The following is a 12539-nucleotide window of genomic DNA, read 5'->3' as shown; positions in this document are numbered from 1 at the left end:
CATGCCTTCTGTTGAGGAAGCTGATCCTGGGGACTCTGGGTTGGGCTCTCCAATCTCTGGGGACGAGGTCGCTGAGGTGGTCAAAAAGCTTCTCGGTGGCAGGGCCCTGGGGGTGGATGAGATCCGCCCGGAGTTCCTTAAGGCTCTGGATGATGTAGGGTTGTGTTGGCTCACGCGACTCTGCAATATCGCATGGACATCAGGCCAGTCCCCCTGGATTGGCAGACTGGGGTGGTGGACCAGAGGGTATGCTCCAATTACAGGGGGGTCACACTCTTAAGCCTCCCTGGAAAGGTCTATTCAGGGGTCCTGGAGAGGAGGGTCCATCGGATAGTCGAACCTCGGATTCAGGAAAAGCAGTGTGGTTTTCGTCCTGGTCATGGAACACTGGACCAGCTCTACACCCTCAGCAGGGTCCTGGAGGGTCCATGGGAGTTTGCCCAACCAGTCTACATGTTTTTTGTGGACTTGGAGAAGGCGTTTGACCATGTCCCTAGGGGGGCCTTGTGGAGGGTTCTCCGGGAGTATGGGGTACCGGGCCCTTTGATACAGGCTGTCAGGTCCCTGTATGACCGGTGTCAGAGTCTGGTCCGCATTGCCGGTTGTAAGTAGGGCCTGTTTCTGGTGAGAGTTGGACTCACCGGAAACAGTTGAGTCCAACCTGTTTCTGACCTGTGAGTCCAACCTGTAATCGGTGACAAAGGCTGCCCTTTGTCTGGGAAGTCTGGGCCTCCCTTCCGAAGCTGCTGCCCCCGCGACCCGACCCCGTATAAGCGGCAGAAAATGGATGTATGGATGGCAAAATTTCAGTTTCTACTTGTACATAATACCTGTACCCATTTTGCAGAAAAGGGAGTCTTGATTCAGAGGGCTAAATACAAAGGCATGCCATATCTCTGTCACATTAGAAAAATTATGAAAACAATATACTACTTTCTTTCTCTTCACAAACATGCACCATTCTCATAAAAAAAAAAAAACATCCCACAGAAATACATTAAAGTAACCAGAAAAAAAAGTCTCACTGCATTGCGCTGAACATCTCCCCCCCCCCCCCCCCAAGTCTGGAACAGGCAATATTTGAGCACTGTTGAAATGGGAACAAAAGATATTTATCTAAACACTTAAGGGGCCATTCTCAGAGACATGAGCTGAAAGCCCTCTTCAGCTTGTAGGATCAAGCTCATCTAATCCATGTCTGCAAAAACAGCCAAAGCAGCACCAAAGGAGGATGAACTGTTCCGCTTTTGCCTCCAGTCCTCCCCCTCTGTTTGTCCAGTCGAGTTAGATCCCACCAGAAGCCTGAGCTGAGCAGAACATACTACAAAAAAAAAAAAATTAAATCTTTTTTTTTTTTACATTCAGTGGAGCAATTATCTGAAAACAAAAGTCCAACCAGCAAACCTAATGCCCCCCTCAGTCTGACATGTGAGGTGAGAATCATTAGATGGGAATGGCTGACTTCAATCAGGAAAAGTGTTGGTTAAGAACGTCTTGTAATTTTTCAATTAATCTCACAGTTGGAGTAAAGATGTAAATTAGCAGACTTCTGATTTATCTAACTGGCATCATTGGATTAGTCCATGTTCATGAGTCAGCTGCCACTTACAGCACAGATGATTTTTATTTTTTATTTTTTGCCCAGGCGCTCCGTTGCACAGTGATGAACAGGAGGTGTTATTTCATGCAAAGATCTATTGCTGATTATTTAACTGATTGTTTTTTTTTTATCCACAATGCCTGAATGCCTCTTCAGAAGCAATGATTAGTTTGATTAGTTAATTTCCAAAAGTATTCAACTATGCTTTGAGAAATGATCCAGTTTCTATGTAATATGCTTTCTTGTGATCATCTACGGAGGTCTTAATCAATGATTATTGAAGATTGTATTGCGGTTCTCTTTAGACTCAAAGTTTGATATTCCTGCTGTTGTTTTTGAAAATAATTTGTTAAAAACTTACAGCGCTTACCATTCTGGGTTAGTGTTGCAAGGCTTTATTTGATCACCTTAAATCTAAAGGAATTTATTACATCAATGGTAAAATCCAGAAAATGTCACATCACTGGCTATTTTTGAATATGTTATAGGATATTTTGGATGCATATGAAATAAACGGATCACTCCTTCTCTGTGCATAAGCCTGCATTTTGCTCCAAGCTTCTACGCTGCACTACGGCTTTTTGTGGCAGGTTTTGTAAAGCTCCATGGCACAATGCAGATCTTGTGCGATAATTATGGCGACACTGTGGAATGCAGATGGATTTAATTAGAAGGAGCATTTCCATGGTGAGAGAGGAGAGCAGTCACAGCACATGTTACACTTGTCCACTCCAAAAAAAAAAAAAAAAACAGTGGAGCCTGTCACTCTTTTTCGTTTCACACATGTGGCTCGACAGAGTCTAGAAATGCGAGTATGTGTCGTTGGTACTATAGCTGACAGCTGATATAAATAGAAATCGAGACCACAACCTGGACGAAGGTCTTGCATGTTGAAATTTCACATGCTGATGTTTGTCTGCCGCGTTTGCTTCACGTTGGGCTCTCTCCCCGCTAACGTTGAAGCGTGTCAGGCAAGGCTTAGTTGGCTGAAATGATGTTTCTTTGCCATGAAGAGCACAGAGTCATGTCAGTTCACACCCTGGCAGACTGTGATATTTCACAGCCTCCTCCGGAGTAGCCCACACTGACACAATACCACTTAAATGTGTTCCTATGCGATAAAATGCTTCCACAGGCGATTAACCATTCCAGCCCACTCCCATTCATTTTACTTCATCAGATTACTTGATTGCTTGCTAAATGGACTGCCTCTCGCTTCCAGGGAAAAATACTCTATGCAATTCTCTTAGAGCAAAAGCGAGTGTTTTCTTTCTTCTTACATTTTAGTGTATTGATCAGAATTTGCTCAGTCAAGTTTACTACACACTAGAAATCCTTTCCAGCAGATGTGTTGTCCTCCAGACAACAACACGATAAAGACAGGTTTTTAGGGTTCCAGGTCATAAAAACCACTACTCTGAGGGTACAGATAATGTCTTGTCCACCCAATAAGAAAGCAATGACAGCAACGTCTCCAGCAGCTCCTGTGTGAAAGATCTAGATAATTATTTTACAGTGAGAGGGTTGGGTCAGGCTCCATTTATTATATATATATATATAATTATATATATATATATATAATTTTTTTTTTGAGTGGATAAGTGTAAGATGGACATAATAGACCATCATCCTACCGAGTGATAGCCATAGTGGTAAATGATCACTTGTTGCACAAATTGTAATTGGGGGAAAAAAAAAACAAAAAAAAAAAAAACAGAAAAAAAGCACTGAGGTAGATGTTTGCCTGATGAAAGTGACAGCTTTCCTGTGACTAATAGAAGTTACATTATGAAAGGCTTGAGGTCACTATGTAAAATGTTGTAGCAGTGAAAGGAAGCAGCTAAAAGTCTCAATTTTTTAAACAGTCTTTGTTTTACTCATGGAGATTTAATGACGCTGCAGTTATCCATCTATCAACATGTGAGGCCAAGTACGTCACTTGTCATATTGTGCAAATTATTATTTTTTTCACATAACATAATGCCCTAAAATATTATTTCAAGTTAGTATTACTCAACTAATAGAGGGCAAGGAAATTAAAACATTAATAAGCTATTTTGGTGTTCACTTGGCTCAGACACTGAGAAAAATTTATCACCTCAACAGCAAATTATCCCTGGTAAACACGGAGAAGGAACATACTGGTCAATTTTATTATTTAACACATTCACATCAGTGAAAACCCCAAGGTAAAAGAAAACATTTTTCTACCTCTTGACTCTGCTGGAGCTGTCTGGGCTTTGAATAGACAGGCCACATTTGGTGGGTGAGAAGAAATGTGCCCTCTTCACCTATTTGCTTTCACAAATCCCACCCAATTTTCCTGCATAAAGGATCTTTGGGAAAAGTAAAAGGCATCCTTTGTTGGCATTGCAAATAAGTGGCAAATCATTTGTTTGACATGTTCTCATTAGAAATTTATTTTTTGACAAGAAAATAATCCACTCTTTTTAAAGTCACTAGCTAGAGTGACTTTAAAGTACCTCATTCGAAGTGCCTCCAAAAGTCCTTTTGGGTTAGAAAAGTGCTTTAAGTTTATCATCTGATTTTAAAGAAAAAAAACTGTAGAAAGAGCAGTTGTTTCTGAAAAATGTCACATATCCTTCCTTTGTAATTTTTCATGTTTGCCTTCTGTTTTACTCAGTAAGACTTCGCAAGCAAGCTAAGATGAAGAAACAAGCAGATTCAGTTAGACACTAACGGTATTCAATTGCAAGCTCTCTAATTAACATGTTGCACATACATAAAGCCAGAAATCCACCAAAAAAAAAAAACAAAAAGAAAAAAAGAAGACAGCTACTGGGAGTTTTTGTAGGTCCACTTTATTATGAGCTTCAAAGATTCTGGCGAGCAGATTAATTTTAATTGATGGAGCGGGGCCAGCCGTTTCCAGCTGCTTCCAGTATCTGTGATAATTACTTACCAGTCGGATCGAAGTGAAATATCAAACTAATTACAGTGGATGTGGTTTGTTTGCTCACTAATAACTAAATGCAAATTGCGAACAGAAGAACAATTTAAGATGATGGACGATCAATGGACATAGACACATAATCCCTTTAAAATTATAATTGAGGCTTCATTGTAAATTGACTAATTTTATTGGTTAGAAGATAAGAAAAATCACAGGAATTAAAAAAAAAAATCTCATCATTGTTTTTTATCAAGAGCTTCTACCTGCTGCTTTATGCTCAAACATGATCTAATAATGGATAAACTAATTATTGAATCATCACATCATATAATACCTTAAAGATAATTTGGAGAATGTTTCAAGTAGATAATCTCTTCAGATGTTCAAATGTTTTTTGTTTTTTTTTGCGAGTTGCTTATGATTTTCTCTTTATCTCAACAAGAAACTTGGTCAGAAAAGGTTTTTAATTGTAAAATATTTGTCCTAGAATAAAACAAACAGTAAACACATAATACTGAAATAAACACACACACACACCTGGAGAAGCCTTTAGCAAAAATGAATAAATAAAAGCATGCACTGAAAAACTTCAAAATACTTCAAAATAAAATGCCTTTATTACCAAAATCGATTTGTGTCCAAGTTGCTCAGAAAGGTGAACTAGACGTTATCGCAGAGCTTCTTTGGTCACTGCTCTAAATGTCCTGCGCTGAGGAGGCAGAGTCTGAGGACTTGGGGAAGAGGGAGCTTGTTACCGTGGCAGGCGGGTCGCTGAGCTGAATTTGCAAGCTCTCCAGTGGCATCGCGTCTGAGATGGACAAGATTTGCACCGAAATGCAAAGATCTATGCACATTGAGATGTGATGGCATGTCATGTCTGACACACCTTTCATTGTTGCATCGGGCAGCGTGGCAGACCAGTGTGGTGGCCTAAAATGCCGAACAAGGGGTAAAGAAGAGTGCGTTCCTACTATTAAGGATGACACTCCTCACTTTCCTTCGATAGGTTCTTTATCCCGTTGGAAAGAAGCAACGTTTGATGGAATGTTCCATCACCGAACCCTTGCAAGACTGTTAAGAGTATCATGACAATGTACATGTATTTTGTCGATGGATGACCGGTTAGTTTGTGGGGGTTACAGTGGGAGCACAGAGTTTTTGAGCTGCTGCTCTCATCCTGCAGAAGGAAAGACTCCCACCACCGTGTTTCATGGTTATGGTGTTTTTAGAGTGATGTGGAGAGTTACTTTTACGCCACGCAGAGCCCCGAATGTAGGTCCAAAGTTTTGCAGTTTGATCCCGTCTGGCCAGATCACTTTGTTTGTTGTGTTCAGGGATAAAGACTAAAATGGCCCTGAGAACAAATACTCATTACACTTTTGACATTTGTCATTATAAAAAAAACTGGTCTTTCATGAGGTGTTAAAACTTTTGAAAGGAACTGTGAATGTTCCACTACTCCAACATGGTTTAAGGGTCTCAGACCTCGTTCAACTCTGCGGCGAAATTCCTTGGATGCTGAAATAGGCAAGTGCGATCTCACTGCATGACACCGGCTCCTCATTCTTTTCCCCGGGAGATGAAATAAGTCCAACACCTTAACGTGTTCTTGATTTGCAGTGTTAAAGACACTGACATTGCTTTTCACAGTGTACGATTAAATTAGATTTGCCCCTCTCTTGAGGGCTTTTTTTTTCTCCACTTAAGGGGGTTACTGATGTGGTTCAAATGAACAGATCCCTCGCTGCCTGAGTGTAGTCATGTGTGAATCGAATGTTTCATCACTCTGCAGAGTCTGTGTCGGGTGTTTAAGCTAATCATGTGTCTGTTATTATAAACCTGCCATTATAATAGATGACTGTGTTAGAATGACCCAGTCAAAGTCCAGGCATAGATCTAATTGGGAAAACAATGATGTTCACAGACGGTCATCATTCAGTCTCCCTGAGCTTGAGCCATGTTGCTAAGAGGAATGGGTAAAACTGTAAGGCTCTAAATGTGCAAATGTGCGTTAGAGACAAAAGAGTTGGAGCTTTAATTGCAGGTAAAGGTATTTCTACAAAATATTGACATTTTTCAAACTTAAGAAAAAAAAAACATTAAAAGAAAATATTTCCCCCGTGGGACAACTTGTAATGGTCTATCTTACAAAAATCCATTAAAATGCATGGATGTTTTTGGTTTGCAACATGGGAAATAAAAATGCTAATTTTTCCAAGGCTTGGAATGTTTTAGTTTTGGACAGCAGTTATGTGAATTTGAATCAAAACACTTTCAGTTTCTGCAACTTTTTTTCCCCCCTCTGTTTGACGGAGAGGCACTGAATAGGAGCGCGGTAATAGAGGAAAAAAAAGTTGCAGGAAGCATTCAAGCTCAAAGCTGAAGCATCTTGAAACTGGGTAATGTTCTTTTAAGAGAGAAACAGCACTTAGAGTTCTTTAGCAGTCACAAAGTCTGGTAGAGGAAAAAAAAAAGCTCTCCCTGCCTCTGCATAATTCAGCACTGATGTGATGATGATGTGCTTGGTCAGACAGACAACCAACTTCCCTCGCAGAGGAGATTTAACTTAGATTGATGCAGCACACACACATAGTGTTAATCATCTAAATCATTGAGCTGTTGCCTTATTCAGCCTTGATAAAACATATTCATCAGGGGGGAATGTCTCTCAATGTGGTTTCACTTCCTCCCAGGGAGTATTCCATCAAAGTTCGGCTTTCTCTTTTTACGTCAGGATGGGCCCTGACTAACATTTGAAGACGCTGCTACCTGCTACTTTTAATAATTTCGGTGCGCCTCCCGAATAGACGGAGGTACTTTTAAATTGCCTCAGCGTTGGTTCTAAATTCTAAGAACCTAACTACAGACAGCGAATTATGTAAGCACAACATTGTTGGCTAATGATTTACACGACGTCTTCCTCCACTTTCCCCACTTTGCAACGACAAAGAATGCTCCGTCTTAGACGTACGGTGCCAGACTGGTTAGGCAGTTCCATTGGATGCCGGAGCAGAGGGATGTTCCGGCAGTGAGCCAAGTCAATGACCTTTCCAGCGTGACGATCGATAAGGCTCAGCATCGCAGGGCTCCGGAAATCTCTCAGTGGAGAGTGAAGAAGCTGAGGAGTCACACTGTCAGATCAGGGCTAATTGCTTGTGGTTTGCAGCCTCAGAAACCCCCGCTTGGGCGGATCTGTGTAGTGGGAGTCGGCCCCCGTGGCTCCTGGGCGTGGAGTGCCAAACCCTAAATAACCAGGGTTGTGGAGGGGGGGAGAGGGTGACTGTGGGTCAAGTTGGTGTGGCTCTAAAAGGTCACAGAAGGTGGCAATTGTTCAAGCTTTATGTGTAAAAATGGGAAGGTGGTAGTATCATATGCGCTTCATATTTTTGCCATGTTAATTGAACAAAAACTCAAGTTAGCTGTAGCGCTTTGCATTACGGTTGAACTTTACCATGACGCAATGTTGGTCTATCACATAAGATCCCAATAAAATAAATAAATAAAAAATACTTTTAATCTATTAACATGAAAAAAATCTTAAGGTTTGAGGGCTAAGATGACTTTTTATTATACATTTTACATGATAATCTCTTTTTGACGTAAAGGCAATTTGCCACAGGTACCTAAAAATGCGTTCCTTTCACCGTTGAACACAAAACTACAGGTTCTCCCACAAACTCCATATAAATGCTCACTTCATTGCCACACAGTGACAGGCGAGCAAAAGTTTGTGGGTAGTATTATTATAAAAGAAAAAAAAAAAGGTGGATGTAGGACCGCGCTCATTGACTCTGCTTACCGGTAATAAGCCTGCAGACGTGTGGAGGAGTGGCACTGAGAAAGGCCGACTCCTCTGACTGCCTAACTCTGCTTTCATAGCCCTGCTTTCATCAGGCTCAAGTGCCACAGCTATTAGACCTTTGTGAAATGTTGAACGGTAGAGAGGGTGGGTTAATGTACCAGCATGGTTGGCTAGGTTACTCCCAAACAGCTTTTTTCCCCACAGTGGATCTTTGAATAGCTGAAAAATGATTATTTGCCTGAAAGCCTTTCGATTTCTTGTATATACGTGCATAAATGAAAAGGCCTGTCTTATTTTATATCCAAGTTATGGGTCATATGAATCTCTTAAAGGTGAAGATGGGCAGATAAGTGATGAATTAGAGCAACTCTAAACCAAATAGCACAAAGAACATGGGGTTTGAAAAACGTTTAATCTTTGGGTAATGTGTTGGGAAATAAGTAGGTGCAATCCACAGCTTCAGTTATAGACAAGCATCAACATTTCCATGCTTCCTTCATCTCTCTCACTTTAGCTGGTTTGGCAGCAGGTTTTATGAATCCGAGAGGCTCGCCTACGGACTGAGAGCATAGTACGTTGCGCAGTTTTTTTTTTTTGTTTTTTTTTGCCACATGAGTGAAACATACCAAAATCTGAGACATTTGAACATAATATCTGCCGAGAGAAAACGGACAGAGGCAGACTCTGAAGAGGAGCCGGTGAGTGAGTGGCAGGTAGCCTGGCCCCGGGGACTTCTAATGAAGAGTCTTCCTGCCTCTTCATCGATCCGGCCGTGTCAGCTGATCTGATTCTCGATTGACTGGAAGATGCCACACGAGCAGAGGACAGAAACCCTATGCGAATTGCGCGAGGCTGCGTTGTTTGTCTCGAAAGAGGAAACCTGAATGAGTGTGGATTGTGACTAAACGTGGTGGCAGAAAGCACTTGTAAGCATAAGTACACATGCAGAACAAGATGTGTCTCCTTAAGTGGCTGCACTTATGAGTCACTTGTCTGCAGTGATGAACCTCTTTCTTGTGTTCACTTTAGCAGTCACACTGTGTGACAGCGTTGTCTAACAACTGTCCAACAAAATCCACTCTTGCCGACAAAGAGATGTTCTCAGCATTTCGGAAGACACAGTGTTGTTTGAACCTCTTTCCTCAACCCATTTTTATAAATTGCGACTTAAATATCTTTAATATTTTAGGATATTTTTTTCTATGTCTGGTTTTTAGTTTGACAGTGCGCCCCATTCCGTCACCTAAGCCACCGCTTCCAACCCAGCGCAGACCAAGAAAAAAAATATATATATTTTTATTAAGATGTTCTAATCAGAGCTAAGATATAAGCAAACTATGTAGTTGCAAAGGGCAAGAGGGGTTCTCAAAGAACAATACATTTCTTTTACTAAAGTAAGGTGTCAAATGTTTCCTTTTTTTTTAAAAAAAAAGTGATTTCAGTGGTAATTGTATGAAAAAAAAACATTTAAAATGTGTTTCTGTCAGCATTGTCAGTCTTTAAATATCTTTATCAATAATAGTGGAGGGGTTCTGTTTGTTGCAGATAAGGGTCACAACTGATGGTTCTGAATGTATTTATTTTGAAATGATTACAATTATTTCACTTTTCCACGTTTGTGTTCATGCGTGGCCTTTACGGGATACTTCATTTGCCACACTTTCCTCATTAAAATACATTTTTATTACATTCACTCTGTCAGCGTTGAGTTAGGTTGTAATTATCTTAAACTAAATTGTACCAAAAATGAATCAGATTTCAATTACATTATTTAAATTAGAAATGCGCAATTTTGGGCCAAGCGGCAACCTGGGCTTTTGTCGTCGCCAGTTGCTTTTCCTCTACTAAAGTGGAATCCCCGTAATAATTATGATTAATGTCTCCATAACATAGGTGGAACGTCCATGCTCACAACCGACGACTCTCGCGCACCCAACCCTCTTCCATCACAGATTCTCCTTCAAGCTCATTATTTGTGACACTGACAGCGCTCCGGCTTGTTGTGTTGGTCGGGTAATGCATCTTAAGCCCAGCTGTCAAATATGAATGAAGCGCTGACTTCCTCATCTATCTTTCATTGCTTTCATTTGTTAAGCTATTTGCCTCCGAAAATATTTTTGGATGTTCCCCGCTGTTGTGAATAATGCGCTCAAACAGGGGTCGGTCCATCATGGAACCGAACGCGCCGTTCTTGATTGTGTGCGTTATTTACAGAGGGCGTCGGGTGAAACTATCGGCTCGAGCGGGGCTTTTCGTCCCTAATCGACGTCACAAATTTTAGAGTTTGAACTGCGTCACGTGTCAGGCTTTCGTAATATGGAGGGAAATTTGCTTGTGTTCAAGAGAGCATGAAGTTACAATATATTTTAGAAACAAAATATTAATGTACTTGTCAGTGAATAACATTATTGTGTAAATAGGCATGTAAATGCAATCTTGCACATCAATATCCCTGCCTCTTGTGGTTCTCTCCCTGTGCATGCATGGACTCTCTCTTGGCACTCTGGCTTCCTCCCACAATCCAAAAAGATGACATGTAATGATCTTTAAAAATTGTCCTAAGATCAGTAAAGTTTTTTGTGTGCTTGATTTTTTTTTTTTGTCCTGTGTGTCTCTGTGTTACCTTGTGTGCACCCCACCCTCAGCCCTATGACCACTGGAGATGGGCACCAGCTCCCCAGTGATCCCCACAAAGACAAGTAGGTATAGAAAATAAACAGACAGTTAGCTGTCTAACTGAAATGGGCAGGAGAGCAAAGGACTATTTGGAGATGAAAAGTCAAAAATAAAACATTTACTACATCTGGAATAAGTTAAACTATTCAAGATTTGAGAAGATGCACACAGAACACTGAAAATTAAAACAAACTCTTCAGTTCACATTTTGAAGTCAATTAGATGAAGCCATTTAGAAGCAAAGAATGATAAAGGTTGGGCATCATGTGTCTGTGCTATCCTCCAACTCCTCTTCTTCCATCGTGCTGGCTCAATTTCGTGCTGCACCGTTCACCTCACTCATGTATTTATAAATCATCCACTGGCTTTTACTGTCGTTACAGGGCACACATCTCTGTCCCAATGGACAGAAAGTGGGTTCTGTATAATTAATGCTAGTGGGGTGAGATGAGGTGGGAGGTCTTGATAATCTGCAATCCATCCGTTCTTTCTCCGAGCATTTGGAATGTGGGGGGGAGGAGGATACGTGTACATGCATTAGAGCATGGCATTAACTTTACCCAGAGAAAGACCTGGGGAGTCTTTGCGATTTTTGTTTAAATTGCACTTCAACTCTGTTATTTCCCATAGGTTTTTTTTTTTTTAAAGCCTTTTTTTTTCTTCAACTGTTTTAATAATTCTTGCTTCTCTTATTATGACAAGAGGTCAGGTCATTCACAGGGTAGATGTGAAAGGTGGCATCTGCCGTGTGCATGCCCGTAAGCATGTCGGTGTGAGTCGGTACGCTGGTGCTTGTTTTCATGTGAATGTTGTTTTTTTTTCATACCCACTAATTAGAGTGACAGTTTTTATTAATAGTTTGGGAGGGCTAATGTGCAATAGCGTGACTCCAGCTTTCTTACCAGCTCGTTTATTGGCTCTCTTACCACCTCGGGCCCTAATTATCGAGCTGAAGATTTGACATAGACCACTAAAACAGAGACGGATCATGGACTGAAACCCAAGGTCATGCTGCAATAAGCAATGTAATCCCCCACCCCCAAAAACAAAGAGTCCAGATCACAAAACATAATTAATCAGTATTTACTCGGTAAATTAGAGTAATTACAATTAATTCTTTTTTTTTTTTTGCTTTGATTTTTGGAACTTTTTAAATTTCAGCTCTTAAATTATGCAACAAAACAAAACAAAAAAAAGAACGGACCTATTTTACTAGTAAATACCATTGTGTCACGGAAAGCATTTTTGCGGGAAAATATCTCTGAAACTATATCAGCTCGACAATCCCTTCTTCGCATCCACTCAGGTTTAATCCCAATAACCTGCAGGCAAGTGGAATTGCTATTAAAACGATCAGCCTCGTTGGGGAGCAGCAATGCTGCAGCTGACGTTTGAAACATTCATTGTAAGTGTGATTATGTAAGTCACAGTTCTTGCTATTACTAGGACTTGACAGTAATCAAAATAGCGTCCTCCCACAGCACAGCCGCAGCCGGAGCTCTTTTGAAGGCAGTGCCCTACTTTGTACCGTCTCCTTTCGTGTTCTC

The sequence above is a fragment of the Poecilia mexicana genome, unplaced genomic scaffold (genome assembly GCF_051168715.1).
Source record: "Poecilia mexicana isolate PSO_F unplaced genomic scaffold, ASM5116871v1 scaffold_11, whole genome shotgun sequence".
NCBI classification, from domain to species: Eukaryota; Metazoa; Chordata; class Actinopteri; order Cyprinodontiformes; family Poeciliidae; genus Poecilia; species Poecilia mexicana.
The sequence above is the reverse complement of the archived record's forward strand: the minus strand, read 5'-3'. Positions refer to the sequence as shown.